At 59.8% G+C, this 17,501-nt stretch overlaps 1 protein-coding gene and 1 long non-coding RNA gene across 6 annotated transcripts in view; one reads left to right on the forward strand and one right to left on the reverse strand.

The window, feature by feature from the left end:
- Positions 1 to 17,501, forward strand: part of BCOR (BCL6 corepressor) — an 81,568-nt gene that overhangs the window by 20,187 nt on the left and 43,880 nt on the right. For 3 of the 5 annotated variants that reach the window (XM_062599762.1, XM_062599806.1, XM_062599788.1), the window contains exon 1: positions 3,515 to 3,741. The exons of 1 other annotated variant lie outside the window; for it this stretch is intronic. The gene's annotated coding sequence lies outside the window, so the exon portion shown is untranslated. Of the gene's footprint in view, positions 1 to 3,051; positions 3,095 to 3,514; positions 3,742 to 17,501 lie in introns of those variants that run through there. One more of the 5 variants, XM_062599770.1, reaches the window with a different exon arrangement.
- On the reverse strand, positions 9,275 to 16,868 carry LOC134139508 (uncharacterized). The gene is made up of 3 exons (XR_009958185.1): positions 16,713 to 16,868; positions 12,054 to 12,135; positions 9,275 to 9,360 (listed from the first exon to the last, which is right to left on the reverse strand). It is a non-coding gene; the product is annotated as an uncharacterized LOC134139508 (long non-coding RNA).

Here is a 17,501-nt window from a genome sequence, read left to right on the forward strand (position 1 = left end):
CAACGGCAGCAGCGCGGAGCGCCGAGCATCTGTGCACGGAGCCGCCGTAGAAACCTCTTCGCAGCGCCTCGCCGGGGAGGGAGCAGCGTGCAGCGGGCTGACCCGCGGGTCAGCTCCCTCCGGGCCGTGCGGGAGCGGGGGAGGCAGCCCGGGGAGCTGCAGGCGAGCGGCTGCTCGGCATTTTCCGGGGCTGGCTCGGCGGTGCCTTCACCCGCGGCGGGGGAAGGCGGCGTGGCGCGCAGCCGGGCCGAGCCAGGCCGCGGGAGGAGCGAACTGAAGCCCCAATGTCTTCGCCGGGAGCCGCCAGCCTCCCGCCGCAAAGCTCGGGGACCCGGGGAACAAAAAAGGCACAGAGGCGAACAAGCGCGGTTCTGTTCCTCCCAGCCACGGAGGAAACTGCGTGCACAAAGAAAGAAAGTTTAACGACAGTTAAAAATAAAAGTGGAGCGAGTTTTCCCCGAGATAACTCGCAGTCATTAGCTGAAGGAGAAGAAAAAAAAAATACAAAACCCACGCTGTAGGCGCACACATGTGATCTGGGCTTTGCTGCCCGGGGGAAGGGAACCGGGCGACATTTGCGATTCAAGTGGCACCGCGGGTTCAGACCTGCGGGGAGAGACAAAGCCGAGATCAACGTAGCCGGGAAGCCGTGGCTGTAGCCACCTCACCAAGAGACGCGATAGTTCTGCTTTCCTAGCGAAAGAAGCAATTTTAATGAGGTTTTCCCTAGGAAAAAAAAAAAAAAAAAAGGCCTTTCCTCCAGCTGTGTGTCTGTAACTCACGTGTGTTCAGTCTAATAACTTTTAATGTCTAGCCCTAAAACGTCTTTATAAAAAATAGCTTTACAGCGTAATAGGCCAGGTGTCCTTCTGCTTGTTATCGGAGATTAAAAAAACGTGTGAAAGCCTTTTTCAGATGCACGCCCCTCAAAGACTCCCGCAAGCCTGGGCGCTGCGGGGCCGCGCTGCGGTGCGGGGCCTTGCACCCAGCCGGGCCGGGCTGAGCCGAGCCGAGCCGAGTCGTGCCGGGCTGGGCCGGGCCGCAGCGGCTCCGCAGCTCCCGGGCGGGGAAGCCGAGCGGCGCGGCTGGAGTTTCGGGTTTCAGGCGGTGGATATTTCACTTCTGCTTTGAGTCGGGCGACTTTTTAAGAGATACGTAGCAAGAAACCCAAGCCCCGTGAAGGCAGTTTTATAAAATGCCGCCCCCCCTCCCGGCCCCCAGCCGTGACCCGGCCGTGTGCACGCCCGTGCGTGTGTTTGTGTGCACACCCGTGTGCGCGTGTGCTGTGTGTCCTCCACGTACGCAGACACCTCTCCGTGCAGCTGGCGGCCTCGGCGTTTTTCCTAACGCGTCTCAGATTCTAGATTAGTAACTTCTGGGGGTTTCTTTTTCTTTTCTTTCCTTTTTTTTTTTTTTTTTTTTTTTTCGGAGGGGGGGCGCTTTGATACAAACAACATCAGGGAACTCCTGCTTTTCCCTCTCCGGAGATAAATCAGCGTTAGCGAGCCGGCGGGCAGCGCCGGCCGTCCTGCTCCGGCGCTGTGTGCCTGTTTCCTGCTCTCGGCGAGGAAGGGTTTGCAGCTTACTGCGTCCCCGGAGCCTTTTCGCGCAGGGTCCTGGACGTGGCGATTAAAAGTCCCCCGGGGCGAGCTGTCCCCGCTAATCGCCTCGTGTCTGGCAGTAGCTCACACGCCGAGCAGCAGGCGCAAGGGCTCGATGCGGCGCCCGGCGGCAGCGACGTGGCCAAACTCGGCGGCCCCGGGCCGGCGGCGGGGCCCCGGGCCGTGCCGGGCCGTGCCGGGCCGCGGCCGCGGGAGCCTCCGCGCGGCGCCGCGGGCTCCGCGCACCCCGCCCGGGAGTGACCGCCGGGATGGGCGGTAGGGACGAGAAATTTACGAGTCGCGCTCCCCGAGCCAAGAGTTGCCTTGCCAAAGTAAATAGATGCAGCCGATAACTACCAACCCGGAGATTAAAGGGCTCCTGAACCCGGGCAGAAATCTTTAAAGCAGCCGTGGAAATGCCAGCGAGGGAAACTGCACTTCAGTCGCCACCCCTCCCGCGGTTGCCACACCGCTCGCACGCAGCAAAAAAACGGCGTTAAGGGCTGCCGAGCACAGACCGGGCGCAAAAGGCACGGCAGCAGGATCCCCCCCCCCCCGCGCCCGCTGCCCCGCGCAATGCAGACGCTGACAGACGAGTCTCTTTTTTCCGTTCTCATTTTGGAGCCAGCAGAAGACGCGGGCGGGAGGGGGGGGGGGGGGGGACAGGGACACGAGCCGAGCAGCGCGGCCGAGGCGCGGACCATGGGAAGTTGGGGGCGGCGGGGAGGCTGCGAGCCGCGGGGTCCATGCGGGGCGGTGAGCCCCGGGGGAGCATCGGGGGGGGGGGGTCCCAGGCGGGAAGGACCCGCGGGTGTTGTCTGCCCCCCACCCCCCCCCAAACACACACACTGCCCGGGGGCGGCGGCGCGGAGCGGCAGCGCGGCGCGGAGCCTCGCAGCGATGTCTGGCAGCGCCGCCGCCGCCGCCGCCGCCGGGGTTTTGACAGCTTGGCGGAGCGGAGTGAGCGGAGCTTTATGGTAATTGCGGTTCTCCGCTGGCCTTCTGGGTAGCGGGCGAGGGGAGCCTCGGGGGGGGGGGGGCGGCTCGGCGCTGCCGGCCGCGCGGAGCGGCACCGCGGAGCGCCCGCTGGGCGCCCGCAGCCTGGCAGCGAGCCGTGCCGGCGGCGGGAGCGGGCGAGCCGAGCCAAGGGGCCGGCGGCGCGCCGGGGGGAGCAAATCAATTAGTCAGGGCACGGCGGGGAAGAGGGGGGCTCGGGGCGGGGAGCGGGCGAGCGGCCGGGCGAGCGCAGCCTGGGCAGGGAAACGCAGCCAGGGGAGGGGGAAACTTGCAGAGGGAAAAAGCGGTGGCGGCGCTGCTGCCGCTGCCGCTGCTGCTGCTGGCGGCGACTCCCTCGGTGCAGCGCCTGCCCGGGGGGAGGGGAAGGGAGGGGAGGCGGCGGCTGGAGGAGGAGGAGGAGGAGGAGGGAGAGAGGGAGGGGGGATGCGAGGGGAGCGCAGCGTGCAGCAGACGGAGCCCGGTCTCCCAGCGGCAAGGTGAGGAAGAGCGGCTTTCCCGGCGGACTAAAGAAGGGGGGGGGGGAGAGAGGAAGAAAAAGAGAGAGAGAGGAGGAGATGAGGAGGAGGAGAATTAAATCCCCAGCCACACACACACAAAGCCGCGGCGGCCAGGGCACGGGAGACGGCGGCGCGGGCGAGATGTGGGGAGCGGCGCGCTCGCCGGCACAGGAACTTCGCCCGGAGCAAGCCAGCAACATGGCGCTGCCAAACCGGGGCCGGCAGCCGGAATGAGCATCGCGGGCTGCTGCTCCCGCGCCCGCCGCTGAGCCGAGCCGAGCCGCGCCGCGCCGCGCCGAGCCGCGCCGCGCCGAGCCGCGCCGGGAAGCGGAGCCCTCCCGCGGGCACCTGCCCCGTCGGCGGAGGCGGCGGCCGCGCTGCTGCCCCCCGCGCTCCGCAGTTCCCCGCCTGCGCGCACCCCTCGGCGGCGGCCCGCCCGCGCCGGGGCAAGCCGCGGCACCCGCACCCGCGGAGAGCAGGGGGAGGGAGAACAGGAAACTTTTCCCGCCCCCCCCTCCGCCCCCCGACGGGGCTGCCCTTCCGGGGAGAGCATCAGGGCGAGCCGACGGCGCCGGGACCCGCGGAGCGGAGCGCGCACGCCGCACCTTCGCGGCGGCGGCAGGAAGGTCAGTGCTACGCTCCGCGAGCAGCGCCCGTGCGGAAGCGCCGCCGCGTCCCGCGGCGACGGGGCGGCTGCAGGGCTCCGCTCGCCCCCGCCGCCGGCACGGCCGCGCCGGAGCGCAAAGTTTCGGCGCGGGGCAGCGCGGCTGCCGGGGAGGGGGCGAGCTGCAGCCGGGGCAGCGGGGCGAGCGGGGCCTCGGGGGTGTCGGCGGAGAAGTTTGGAGGCAGTTGCTTGTCAAGATGCGTGTTTGCGGCGGCGGGAAAGGTGGTGGTGGGGGGAGCGCTGGTCGGGCTGTCTGCTCTGGTGCGGCGGCGGTGGCGGCGGGTGTTCCCGTCGTCTCTCACTTTCCGATCTGGAAGACGCTGAGAAAGCCCCAGCGGCGATCTGGACGGGGGGGTGGGGGGGAGCGGCTGAGGGGAGCCGCTGCCGCGCCATCCCGCCGGCGTCCCGCAGCCCGGGCGGGAGCTGAGCGCGGCCCTGCGGGCTGCGGGGGGGGGGGGGGGGAGGAGGTGGCCGGCGGCCAGGTGAGGGGCGCCGCGTCCCCCCTGCCCTCCTCCGCGGCGGGCGGGCGCCGCCGTGCACGTGGGGCAGCGCGGCGCGGGGCTTTCCCGTGCGCGGAGCCGTGCTGGCGTGCGGTCCGGCGTGACACGGAAGTTTAGTCAGGCTTAAAATGTAGTTTTGGTGTTGGAGAGCGAGCCGGAGGCAGGCTCGGAGCTTGCCATCAAAGGGCCGGTCGGAGGGGGACGGCCAGGCAGGGAGGCAGCGGAGCTGCTTTGTGAAGCCCGGGCCAAGTGGGGCGGCTCTGCGCAGCATATGAGGCATGCATTTGATGTTCGCGAGCGAGTCCGGGGGCGAGGGCTGCGGAGCCTTCACGTTCCTCTTTCTTTCTTGTTTCTCCCCCCCCCCCCCTTCTCTCGTTTCCGCGATGTCTGTCGGTTCCAAGGTTTAGTGATCGGGGAGAGGGTGAGGGGGAGGCGAAGAGCACCTCCCCCTCTCCCCCGACAGAAAAAAAAAGCCCCGGACGTAGTGAGCGGTGTAAAACTGACAAAGTGTGCGGACTGCGTTTAATGGTATCGCCTCGGAGCTCCTCGCAGCATTAATTCCCACTAATGAATCTTTTCCAGAAACTCCGTTCATTGCTTTCATCCGCTCTCCGGAGCCTGCAGCTTTTGTATTCCTGTTTGTATTAAAAAAAAAAAAAAAAAAAAAAAAAAACGCGGGGCGGGGGGGAGAGTCTTGCCCGCACCATGCAGCCTTGTAGCAACGCCTGGATTTTTTTATTTTTATTAATTTCCCCCCCCCTCCCCGTGGCCCTGCCGCGGGAAGCAGCCGGGAAAAGCCTTGCCCCGATAAAGAGCCGCTGAGGAGCCACGGTGGGGGCGCGGAGCGGGGGCGCGGGGGGCGAGGGCGCGGAACGGCCCCGGGGCAGCGCCCGCCGCCCCCGCCGCCGGCTCCGCGGCGCCCGGGTCGCCGCCTCCCGCCGCCGCTCGCTCTTACCGCGGTCGCGGAGCCCCGCTGTAGCGCTTCCTCCTGCCGCTGCTCGTGCCGAGTTTCGCCCTCAAGACTCTGCTGCTTGCAGAGCTGTCTGGAGCCCGGTGCCGCCGCGCTTGCAACACACCGATTCATTTCCTTTCGGCTTCTCTATCGAAGCCGCTGGGTATTTTTTTTCCCTCTTTTCCACGAGACAGTGCAGCGCTCACCCTAATTGCTTTTAGGAGGATTAGGAGCAAATTCCTCTCTCCCCCCTCCCGCTCCTTCCCCCCCCCCCCCCCGCTGTTGCCTTCGTACGCCGGGGTTGCAGTTTATCCCTGGTGCAGTTCTTTGAATTGCTGTCACAAATAGGTGACTCAGAGTTAATTAGGAAGTATGCACTGGATCAATGGGCTGCACAGCTCATTAGTTATTCCCCAGCCTTTTGCAGCGTTGGACCTCCGGCTCCTCGCACCGTACCTCTTTAATACGTAACCCGGAGGGCTGGCAAGGAGTAGGGAGCACTTCGGGTGAGGGGGGGGCTGGGTGCTCAGGGGCGGGATTAATACGGACATTGAAGTTTCCAGGTTGGGAGGTTGTGTGCGGACGAGCGGCCGGGTCCGTCTTGCTCCCCTCACCCCCTCCCCGGCTCGGCTATCAAACCTGCCTCCTGCACGGGCGTGGAGGGCCCTCTCCCGCCGCGAGGTCGGAGGGACGAGCCCGGAATGTTACCAAAAACAAACAGGCACCAAAAAAAAAAAAAAAAAAAAAAAAAAGTGTGTGTGTGTTTATTGGAGCGTACGCTGAGAGAGCAGACAAAATCTCATTTGTCAGGCATGAAGGTGGGCTGTGTGGAAGGCTATAAATATACCGGGGAGGATTGTATCGCGGTCACTTTTCTGTTCTTCGCCATTTCTAAGGTGAGTGGCAGAGGCTGAGGGACCGGGCAGGGGCTTCTCCTGGTATTGTTTGTCCGTCTGTGATAGATCGGTCTAGACAGCCGCTCAGGCTCCCTGCGAGCTCAGGAACCGGAGCCTGAAAGGGAGAGTGGGGGAGTCGGAGAGGAAAAGGTCACCGCGATATGTTTTCTTTCCTTCTTTCTTTTGCTTTCTTTCTTTCTTTCCTTCTTTCTTTTTCTTTTTTCTTTTCTGTCTTTCTTTTTTCTTTTCTTTCTTTTCTTTTTTCTTTATTTTTTTTGGTGGCCGTGGCTGTTAACACTTGGAGCCGAGAGGGGATCGCGGCTGGCAGCTCTGGCTTGGAAGAAGCCGCGAGCGGCGGTCTGAGGGATGCTGCCGGAGGAGGAGGGGGTGGCGGGGCAGCAGCTCTGGGGGCCCGAGGTGTGCTGCCCCGTCCATCTAATTGCCTTTTAAGAGCTGTTTCCCACAACAGGAAAAGAGTTTACGAGGCGAGCGCCAGATTATTTCGTTCCCAGAAGTTTCCTCTCTCTGGAAACTCCGCGGAGCCGCTCGGCGGCCGGGGCAGGCGGCGCTGGGGCCGCCGGAGCTGCGCCCCCTCCCTCCCCCCCCCCCCCCCCACACACCCGGGGGCAGCGGGGCCCCGACGGCAGACCGAGGCGGGCGGGCCCGGCTCCAGCCGCGGGCCTGGCTCCAGCCCCGGCGGGGCGGCCCCGGCAGCTCCCGCCCCCCCCGCGGGCTGCGACGGGAAACCCGCGGCGGAGGCGCGCCGCCCCGCCGGGCCGACACCGCGGCCGGAGCCAGTTTTCCGTGGCCGCCGTCAGCTCCCGGCCGCTTTTGCGCTGGCGGCGCGGAGCCCGTCGGCCCGCTGGGCCGGGGGTGGACGGGGCGGGCGGTGCTGTAGAGCGGGGTCGAGCTGGCTTGGCAGCGCTACGGCTTGTTTCGCGTGCTCGCGGGAGGCAGGCGTATACCTGCGTGAGGACGTTTCGAAGGCCATTAGGCTTGACAGCGGGCACACCTCGTGGCCCGAAAGGGCAGGCTGGGCAGAGCAGGGTCTGCATCCCGGCTGCGAGGGTGGCTTGGGGGTTATTTGCCCTGTGTGTGTGTGTGTGTGTGTGTGTGTGTGTGTGTGTGTTTCCTTTTGTACTACGACGTTCTCGGCAGATGAGATGCGATCGTGCCGAGCAAGCCTGGGCGGTACAGATTAAAAGCAGTTAAAGCTTTCGAGCGATAGATAAAAGCTGGTTTTGTTGGATTCGCCTGCAGCGCAGACCATTCCCATTCCTCTTTGTCTGAGCCCTGGTTCCGGGCACTACAACCTTATTGGAAATGCTCCCGAGCAGTCCGCGGAGCCAGGGCAGCAGGCAGCTCAGCGCTTATTTACACGTCACATCTAAATACATCTCTAATTAGATAGAAGCAACGCCGGAAACGGCAGATTTGTTGCATATCTAATAGAGACCAGTACAAACAGACTCAGCAGGGTTTCCCTCTCTTCTCACCCCCCTCCCCCCCAAAAGACCAGCAAGACCAAGCTAGTAATCTGAGACTGAGCAGAAATGACTTCTCCCATTTGAGTATATTATGAACCCCACTGGCGAATGTCTCCATTCTAATATTTAAAGCAATACTTAGAATGTGTGAACTGTATGCCCAAATATGGACTGGGTCTTGAAACAATACTGGTGCCTTGGCTTTATTCCTGTGCTGGTGGACAACCCCGGCTCCGTGTCACGCACTGTATCTGCCTCTACCAGGATGTGCTGAGAGCTCTAGCTTTTCAGGCAGTTCAGAATTGTTGTCCCCTTTCTCTCCTCTTTCTCCACCCTGCAATAATTCACTTTTTTTTTTTTTTTTTTTCCTGAGGCCCAGAGCATAAAGAAGCCAAATCCAGTCCCCCTAGCGTGATGCCAGAGGCGAGGCTATTGAGCGTTAGTGGATCCTGTAACAGTCCGCACAAGCAAACTTTGCGGAGCTGTACAGCTGTGAGACCACACAAAGTTGTTGACATGCTTTCGGGTCTTGCGGAGAAAATGGACTGAGGCCACCACAGCACGAAATGCTTGGTGCTGCGCATACCAAAGTGGTCTTAGCAAATCTGTGGCAGTCGCTTAAAAAATCTCTGAACTTTTACCAATGAGTGGCCCTTGAAAAGCCAGGCAAAAGGCCTGCTCTAGCTGTGTCATGGTTCTAGCAGCTGCGTTGTCCACGGAGTAAGTGTGGCTCTCGTTAGGGCTGGGCATGGAGGAGAACTGGGCTCTGATTGCTGAGGAGCGTAGACAAAGGCGGCTGGGGCTCCGCAATATCGTTCGGTTGCACAGGTGATATGCGATACGCTATCTTTCCCCCGAACGCTGCAATAGATCATATTTTAGTGTGGGCTTATGAAGAGCAGCATAAAGCCGAGTTGAATATTTCCTCCTTAGGCTGATGCCGCTTTAGAAATAATTGATAGCCGCAGCGGGCCTGCTCCCCTGTCTTGTATTTTTGCAATAACCTGAGCACCTAAGCAGAATCTTGTTCGGAGGGGCGAGCTAAGCCCTTTTAACTACACCGAGCAGCTCTCGAGCAGCTCTCGCTCGCTCTGTGTATGTGTGTGCGTGTGTGTGCGCGCATGCAGGAGCCAGCACGGAGGCCTCGGCTGCAGACAGGGGGAGTTCCCGTGGCCGTGAGCAGCCCTGGCTTGCGTTTAATCCTGGTGTCCTTTGACGGAGCAGGCTTATAGCGAATGTTACTCTGGAGCGACCTTTCCCTCCGAGCTGTTCGGGAGCCGTGGCTGTGGCTAGAATAAGCTGTCTTCTCCGGAGGCAATGCACGTTTCGTGAGGGTTTCTCTGCAGTGTGTAGTGCGCCTTTGAATGGATGAGCAGACGAGGTGGGGATGGAAAGAAGGAGGCCAAGAACTCGTAGCAAATGCAGATTTAGGAAAGTTTTGCTCCTTTCCAGCAGAGATTTCATTTTTCCTTGTTTGCTGGACAGCAGTTCTTGGCTGAGAGGAGACTTTTTTCCATCTTCTCTTTCACCACTGGAAAAGTTAGCAAATGAGAGCGCGTTTTGGTACCTGCGTATGTGTTTTTGTGAAACGCTGTCTGAATTATCTGGTACTCTTCCCCTCCACACGCAAACACTCCTCACACCCCAAACCTACCTTGTGCGATAATAGATTCGGTGCTGTGTGCTTAGACATGCAAGGAAGTCCACTTGGAGAAGATCCTGACAGCATGAAATATAATTTGTGATCTGAAAGACAGTTTCCAGTATAATCTCATTATGCACCACAGACTCCCGGTGTTATTTTGTAGAAGGCGGACAATGATCAATTTACATTGACCTGGGGCTGGGCGAGCTTTTAGATGGTAATTGCCATATTGATTTGCATGCAAAAAGAAGACCTGCTAAAATTAAAGACCGGAAGCTAAATTAAACTAAATTTATTGTCTAGGTGCAAACTAAAAGACTTGTTAAAGTCCGGGGTAGAGTTGGAGCGCTATGAAATTCAGAGGAAAATCCTTCTGTTCCCGATCACTCTCGAAAATTAATCTACATCGTCGAGAAGAGGGCTGTAAAGACCCCATTGTGAACAGGAGGCATACAAACCGGGGCTGCTCCCTGCAAGCCTTGACTCTCTAAACAATCGGAGAATAAAATATCTCCTCTGTCCAATGAAAATCTCGGGCTGAATGTTGGGATTGTCGTGCTAAGGAAAACAAAGCTTTATTTGGATAAGACAATTAAAGTGGAAAGCACAGAATCCACCAGCCACACTGGGAATCGGTAGTATAAAGAGCTGAGTGTGTTCAATAGACCGCCGGGGAAAGGGGGAGGCTCGGGGCCGCGCTCCGCGGCGGAGCCGGCACCGGGAAAGCCTGGCATTGTGCTCTGCGCACTCCTCTGCGAGGAGGGGCGAGATCGCTTTTGGTGAAAGGTGCTCTCCTTTCGGGCCGCTCCGGCCGCTGCCTCGGGGCACCGCCGAGAGCTGCAAGGACGGGGCTCCGCAGCGTGGCCATTCCCCTTGCACCTCCGGACGGCCTGCGACGGGTTGCGCTGTGCTAATGCTGCCAGTCAAGAGTTTACTTCTGCAAGCGTGTTTTGCTTTTCTTTTTTTTTAAGTTAAGAAGCTCTAGCTCTTACCCCAGGTGTTAATTTAACACTGAGGAATATCTCACCTAGGGGCCTTATAAGTATTTGCATATTACAAAACATTGGGCCTGTATCGTCAGCTGTAAAAGTCAAATCTCCTCCTCCATGGGAATGTCGGAGTAGCTGGCAGTCAGCTCAGCAGAGAGAAGTGTGCCCATACTTGTATAGGCAGCAGACCCCGTGCCTAGGACAGCCTGATGGCCATTCTTATAAATACATGGGTCAGGCACTGTGGGGCTGCCAGTCCCCTGCCCGCTGCCCGCAGCTGCCCGCAACATGTTCCCCCGCGCTGCGAGGAGCAGGGCCCCAGGGCTGCTGGGGGGGGGGGGGTCTCCTGGAGAGTGTGGGAGAGCCTTGTGAGGCTCATTTAGCTGCAGCTCGCCTGGAAAGGATCAGAAATGAGTAAGGAGTTTGTGCATAGTTGCAGATAGAGGCAGGGAAGTGAAATCAAAGCTAGAGGGGCGTATTCTCAGCTCTCCTTGAAATTCCCAGAAAACTTGCTAATGGCACGAGAAGGGACAGCCTGAGTGCCTCTTTTTTTCTAAGTGTAAATCCCTTGCGTGAGCCCAACTTTCTCCATGTGAAAGCCCCTGGCTATGGAGAGATGCTGCCGGGATCTCTGATCCCTGGGCAATCCCCTTTGCTCCCACACCCCCGGCTGCCGGGGGTGCTGGGTTGTGCTCTAAGCCTCTGGGGCTTGCCTGCAGCAGTGAGAGGCTGAGCTGCGTCTAGGGGGAAGCCCTTCCCACCGCACGCGGTCCCCCTGGCTCACCCTGCTCTGGCCTGGCTGTGCTGCCCGCACAGCGTTTTCCTTTCTTCGCGTTTCGGCAGTCAAGCGCAAAGTGGATTAGCAAAGCCCCGCGCAGAATTAAGCAGCCCCGTGCAAAGTTACGCTGGGCTCTGCCGGGAGGACTCGCCTGCCCTGCCCGGGCAGCTCGCCTGTGCTGTGCCACGCTCTGCAGAGCCAGGGCAGGCTGGGGCCCACGGGCATGGGCGGCTGCTTCCCGGGGTCTCCGCACAGCGATGGGCGAGCGGAGAAATAGCACCGGCTAAAGTTGCGGGCCGCAGGGGAAGCTGGAACAATACTTGCCGGCAGGAAGTGATCTCCCGGGGTAAACGTTTTAATGGAAGTGTAACCTGGTGTTGCGAAAAAAAAAAAAAAAAAACCGCGACCCGGAGCGGCTGCTGCCAGCTGGGGAGGGATGCAGGGTTCGGAGGGATGCGTGGGAGGCTGCGCCGTGCCTCGCTGCGCTACGGGCGCCTACGGCGGGGCGGCGCGTGGGGAGCTGGGGGTGGTTGCAGCGCGGCCTGCCCTGAGCAGGCGGCTGAAGGTTGTCTTATTTTAGCTACAGAAATATCTCTCTAGATCCGTTACTGCGAGATCTCGTTTGCAATAAACTGTATTGGCTCTCCTCTTTATACAAATTGCTGGTATGAAAGAAAACCCAGCCTATATGCATGGAGGCAGGCATGAGCTAGTGAGATCAGGTTTCCTACTGAGCTCCCGGAGGAGAAGTCAGCATTTGATTGAAGCTACACTTGGTTCTTGGTTCCCAGGGGACAGCAGCCCTGAAACACGAGAGCCCTCCCTCCTTTTCTCTTTCTCTCTCTCTCCCTCTCTCTTCTTCCTCTAAAAGCCTTTGTGCTGAAAGAGCCTCGGTAGGCACGAATTGCTGGTCTCTCGCAAGAATGTGTTGCAGCCTTTGCTGACATTGTTTTGTTAGCATTTTTTTTTTTACCAGGCCAGCAGATTTCTAGCTACGTATAAGCAATGAATAGTCGATGATACTGACCTGCAAATACGTGGCATCATTTGTCGGTGAATGTGATTTGGAAGTTAGCGGAGACACATCCCATCAGCGCTAGGCACCTTACCTGTCAGGGAAATACTGCTCTTTAGCGAGAGTCAGGCTGAGGTGGAAATGTTTTTCCAATAAAAACCTTTTTTTTTCTGGGCTGCTGCCGGTTCCGGAGCTGCATATAAGCGTCTAGAAACTCATACATAACTGGAGTTCCCATGGTCTCTTCAAAAGTTCATCCGATTACACAATTTTTAGAGAATTTTCCCCCGTTAGGATTTTCCTTTACAGATGCACACTCTGGGTAGTGCCGGGAGTCAAACTGTAGGCAAGGAAAGGTTTCCTCAAACTGATTTATTTTCCTCTCACTCCTGTTCAATAAATTCCACTGCTCTTCTACCTTTGTTGCTAATACAAAAATTTAAGTGAGCGCAGGGAAAGAGGTGCTGGGATTTATGCTTGGATTCCAGCTGTGCCCAACAAAAGGGTGCAGGTGTGCACAACACACTCATTTGCTGCCAGACTTTTGTACTCTGAACAAAGTTGGATTCATGCTTTAGGTTGCTGTTTGTTTAAAAAATTATGATGATGATGATGATGATGATTATGGACAGGGCTGAAAGGTGGGGTGGGAGCTTTTAGAGATGTGTGCGGGCCGGGTTTGTGCTGTCCGTGCTGTGGCCCGGGCCGGGCGTGGGGCGGCCGCAGCGGGCAGCGAGGGCATGGCCTCTATGTCCCCCGCGGGAGTTTGGGGTGGTAAGAGCTTTGGGGGAATTAGGTGCTCCGAGGTGAGGTTTTCACCCCGGAGGGCAGCGGCGAGCAGGACCTGCCCTGTGGCACACTAGGCGCACTAGCATGCCCCCCACCGTGCTCTGCCCCAAAACCAGCCCCAGAGCCGAGCTCGAGTCCCCGGGAAACTCTCATCGGGCCGTAATCCCGTCCCAGTCTAGGGCAGGCTGCCGCGGTGCTGGGGACCCCAGCAGATGACCGATGGCTCTGGTGGGGGACGAGTGTGTCGTCGTCGTCATCCCGAAGCAGCCCCCCAGCACAGCGGGGCTCCTCCACTTGCCCACTAGCCCGAATCGGGCCCACTTCTCCCCGCGGGGCGGCGGGTGGGGGAGGCGGGCAGAGGGTGCTCCTTGTTTCGAGCGAGCCAGCTGCAGTAGTTGATGGTGAAGCCATGAAGGCAGACACAATGCTGCTGTTGTTGGTTTGATCTCTAACTGTGGATTGTTAGTCTGGATTTAACTATGTGGTAAGGGAAGGGGGGGGGAATGTGAAGGCTGTTTACAGCTAGTGCAAATAATGTGACAGCTGTTGGAGCGCGAATAGCCCGCGCCTCTTCGGCACTTGCACACAAAAGCTGCGGCCGCGGCCGCCCCGGGGCCGCCCGGCGCTCCCGGCCCGACGGAGCGCCCTGCGGCCGCCGGGCAGCGCGGGCCGCGCTCCGGAGCCGCGTCCTTGCCGTGAGCGGCCCCCCACTAAGCTGGCCGAAAGCGGCCCGGCCTCTTGCTTTTCCGCCTCTCGACCGACGGGCGCCGAGGGAGCAGCCGGCAGGCCGGCTCGTTTCCTCGCCGGCTCCACGTCTGACCCCCGCCGTGCTTGTCGCTAGGAAGGCGTTTCTGCCCCTGGACGTGGCGACGGATTTGCACTGGCAGGACCCACCCCCGGTGGCTTTGGCGAGCTCGGAAGCGGGTCCCGCGGGGGTGTGTGCACGCGCGCGTGCGTGCGTGTATGTGCTGTGCATGGCAAGGTGATGTGTCAGCCAGTGCCGCTGGTGAACGCCAAAAACCTGCGTGGAGCAATTTATACCGGGAGGTATCTCCCGGCTCGGCAGCGCGTATCCTGACGACACGGTGACTGGCAGCATGTGTTTGTTTTTCAAGCACGTGCTGCTACAAGAGAAGTTGTTATCTCCCAAGATCGCTGGGTGCAATTTTTGGTAACCTGGACGTGCAGGCACCCCTGGATGAGATCCTCCGTTAACCGCTGCGCCCACCTAAATAACCTGTTTTTTCTGATCAAAGTCTCTACACCCAAGCCTTCTGCTCACTTTTTTGAGAGGGCGATATAAAATGCTCCCCGTTCTTGAAGTTTGCTCTTGTATCCCAACCCGTCTCGCGGCCCTTTCAGCAGAGCCTCTGGGAAGTCGAGGGAACTCGGAGAACTGGGTTCCGGCCTATATTTGTACCTGACATAGTTTTGCTACCTACAAGAATCGCTGTGTTTTATATAGTAAATGACCTCCACGTACTATTGTCTTTTTGACGAGGCTGCTGTGGGGGCGGAAAGCAGGGAGGACGGGGAAATGCTTATTTTTCCCCACCCTTTTTGTAATGTTGGTCGATGGGTTGCCTTTATCTATTTTTCTCTAGTCAATCTATTTTTTTTCTTTTGGCCTTGACCGTCCCCTTGGTCCTTTATGGATTATGCTGTGCTATTAGTGGTGAAAGTATGCCAGTACTCATTCAACAATTTTAGCATCAGTTCCTATAAACTGGTGTTTTATATGACATGTGCCATTTTTCTGCAAGAATACTGCTTGCGAAACTAGTTTCGCCTTGGAGCAAAGGCGGAAAGATAAACAAGTCTGCATAGCCAAAACACTGGCAATCTCTGCCTCCTTCCAAATCTTTTAAAGTCACGGAGTAATATTTTCAGGATTATGCTGCTGCCTCTGAGGAGGGAATGTCGCTGGCGTTAAAAAAAGAAGAAAAAAAGCTAATGCAAATTAGAGAAAAATAATTTTCTTTCAGCGATATGCAATGTATTAGTCACTTGTTATCATGCTTAGAGGCAGACCTCATTTGCGCGTCTGCCAACTCGTTCACATCTGCTCAGAGCTGTTCAGGGCATTTTAACCTTGGCGGTGTCGTGTCGTAGTCCCACGGATCAAGAACGAGTAATTAAAGCTCTAAGCAGCAGCAAAAATTCATAGCCGCCCATCTGCACCGCAGTTGATTCGCTGCTTTGTTTCGGCGCGGAGCTCCGCGATGAGGAAGCGGGGCCGGCGGCAGCGCCGCTGCGCGGGTCTCCCCGCAGCTCCGCGGGGGAACCGCCTGCTCCCGCAGGACGTGGCCGCGCTGGGCAACTTTTTTTTTTTTTTTTTTTTTTTTTTTTTAAAAAAAGAAAACCCTTCCCTCCACGAAAAAGCCGAGCTTTCCTGTTGGTGTTTTTTTTTTTGTTTTTTTTTGTTTTTTTTTTTTTTTGGGGGGGGGAGTCGGTAGTTTTCGCACGCTGTGTGGCAGGAGTAGGTGGTGGCTGCTCGTGTTACTATGAGACGGGCGGTGTGCGGCGGTGGCTGTGCCCGACGTGGACGTGCATTTCTTCAAAAGGTCTGGAGAAGGTGATGTGAGGCTCGGGACACGTAGTTGCGGAGGGATTTGTAGAGGTGCTTGTAATTCTTCTTTCGAAACTGAGGAATCGACAGCGCTTTCCAAAAGTGCTCGGAAAAACATTTCCCGTCCAGGAGAAACGTTAGCGCTGCAAACCCGACATAAAACTTCGGGGCGAGGCTAATTTTTACGCATTGTTTAGCAGAAACCGAGCTGTTTGTTTGTTGTTTGAAGGGGGGGGGGGGAAGAAAAAAAGAGAGGCAAAGCCCCAACTTGCTGAGCACTTTTCCGTACGTGCGGCCGCGGCGTGTGCCCCTGCACCCGGGGCCCGTGGCGGCGGCGGCCGCGGCCGTGCCCAGACAAAGCCCTGCGGGAGCGGGAGCCCGTCGGGCCGGCCGCGCTAGGTGAGCCGCGCAAGTTTAACACTGCGCCGCTCTGCGCCGGCCATTTGCTGCACGAAGCCGCCGTCCCCCGGCGGGGTGGCCGCAGGGGGGTGGGGGTTGCGTGTGTGTTTGGGGGAGGGGGGAAGCGGAGGGAGCTGCTCCCCATCCATCAGCCCCTCGGAGCTGTTGCTGCGCAAATGAGGGAACCACAGGCCCTGTCAGCCGCAATTATGCAAAATGAAGTCGTCCGTGATCAATATCTCCCAACGTCCCCGACGGATGCGTGGTGGTGTGTGTGTGTGTGTGTGCGTGTGTGTGTGTGCGGGGGGGGGGGGGGACCGCCCGCGCCAGGCTTGCCGCGGCGGATCGGCGCTGGGGAGCGGTGCGCCGGGGTGGCCGGAAGGAAACCAAGGGCCGTACGTCCCGTTAATCCCCCTTCCCTCCTCCCCCCACACACCTCGAGGGGTGCGGGGGGCAGCGGGAAGGAAACTGGGGCCGTGCGCCGGTATTTCTGCAGGGATAACGTTGCGGAAGTGAGCGCAGCCTTTCGCTCAACTCTCCCTCGCAGCAGCGCTCGGATGCGTTTATTCAGTGTGTGTGCGGGGGCGGAGGGGGGGGGCTCCGCACCCCCCACCCCGCCAAACCCGGGAAGTTTCCCAAAATAAGTGCGGGGGCGGCTCGGCGGTGCGCGGCCGAACAAAGCGGGAAGGGGCTGCCTTGGTGGCGTCTGCCTTCTGCTTTATTTTCTCTTTCTTTCTTTCTCGCCCCCCCCATCCCATTCTCCCCCGAAAAGCAAAAACTGGTCGGAATAAAAGCAACCTTGAGGACTCCCGGGATGCCGAGTGCGCGGCGGGTTAATGGGGGGGGGGGGGGGGGAATACGGGCCTGCGCGCTGCCCGTCCTCGCGCGGCGCAGCCCGTGCTGGCAGAAATTACCTGAAATGCCCATTTCCGCGGTGCGTGCGTGTGCGTGCGTGTGCGTGTGTCCCCCTCGCCCGCTGCTGCCGCTCCTCCTTCGCAGCTCGGGCTCGGCTGCTGCCTGTTGTCTCTGGCAGCGGCAGCGGAAACCTCGCTCCCGTGCGTGCGTGTGTGTGTGTGTGTGAGAGAGAGATTTGGTGTGTGCGAGTGTGTCTCTAAAATGGCGCGGCCGGGCTGGGTAGGGAGATGCCGAGGCGGGTGGGCGAGGGAAAGGGGGGGCGCCTCTCGCCGGGGGGCCCCGTCGGTGCGCGGGGGTTTCTGTGGCAGAGCCGGCTCGCGGCTCCCCCCCGCCTGCCTCCTCCTCCGGCATTGCCTCCTCCGGGCAGCGTTATTCCCGCTGCCGCCGGAGCGGTGGCGGGGAGAAACGGGGGGCTGCCTGCCACGGGGGCCGGGCGAGGAAACCCCTGCCCGGGGGCTGGGGCCGGGGCGGCGCGGCGCCGGGGCCGCCACCGGAGCGGACGGGATCGGTACTTCCCGCGAATCCCCGGGAAATACCTCCCGCCGCCAAGTTGGGTGCCGACCGTGTCGCCTCCCCTTCGGCGGGGCTGGAGTCCCTGTACCCTCCCCCCATCGCACCCCCCCCCCGATGTCTTTTGACGAGGGGGGAGGAATGAGAAGATGGGAGCGAGGACCCCTGCCCTATGTGTGCCCCATAACCTTCAAATGCTGGCACTGGCGTGGGCCGGGGCAGCCCGGGCAGCCCTCCCGCCGGGGCCGCCCCCGCGGAGGAGCGTGGCGGGGGCTGGG

The sequence above is a fragment of the Rhea pennata genome, chromosome 1, assembly GCF_028389875.1.
Source record: "Rhea pennata isolate bPtePen1 chromosome 1, bPtePen1.pri, whole genome shotgun sequence".
NCBI classification, from domain to species: Eukaryota; Metazoa; Chordata; class Aves; order Rheiformes; family Rheidae; genus Rhea; species Rhea pennata.